Genomic DNA, 248 nt, shown 5'->3' on the forward strand with positions numbered 1-248 from the left:
AAAGTTTCTACACCTTCACAGTGGACAAATGCAACTCTTTCTCTCACTTTTCATCCAAATCTACACCATTCGTAGGCGGCGATACCGTGCAATTAAACATTGCAGTTGGTGCTAAGTGGAGCGTCCGTCGTAGCGTGATCGGTTACGTCGGTGGCATCGATGCTTAATTTCCCACGAAGCACCCACGGAGGAAAACATAAATCGGCGCCTGTGACGTCGTTTACAACACTTGACCACCTCCCCCGCTC

This window comes from Sander lucioperca, chromosome 5 (genome assembly GCF_008315115.2).
Source record: "Sander lucioperca isolate FBNREF2018 chromosome 5, SLUC_FBN_1.2, whole genome shotgun sequence".
NCBI lineage: Eukaryota > Metazoa > Chordata > Actinopteri > Perciformes > Percidae > Sander > Sander lucioperca.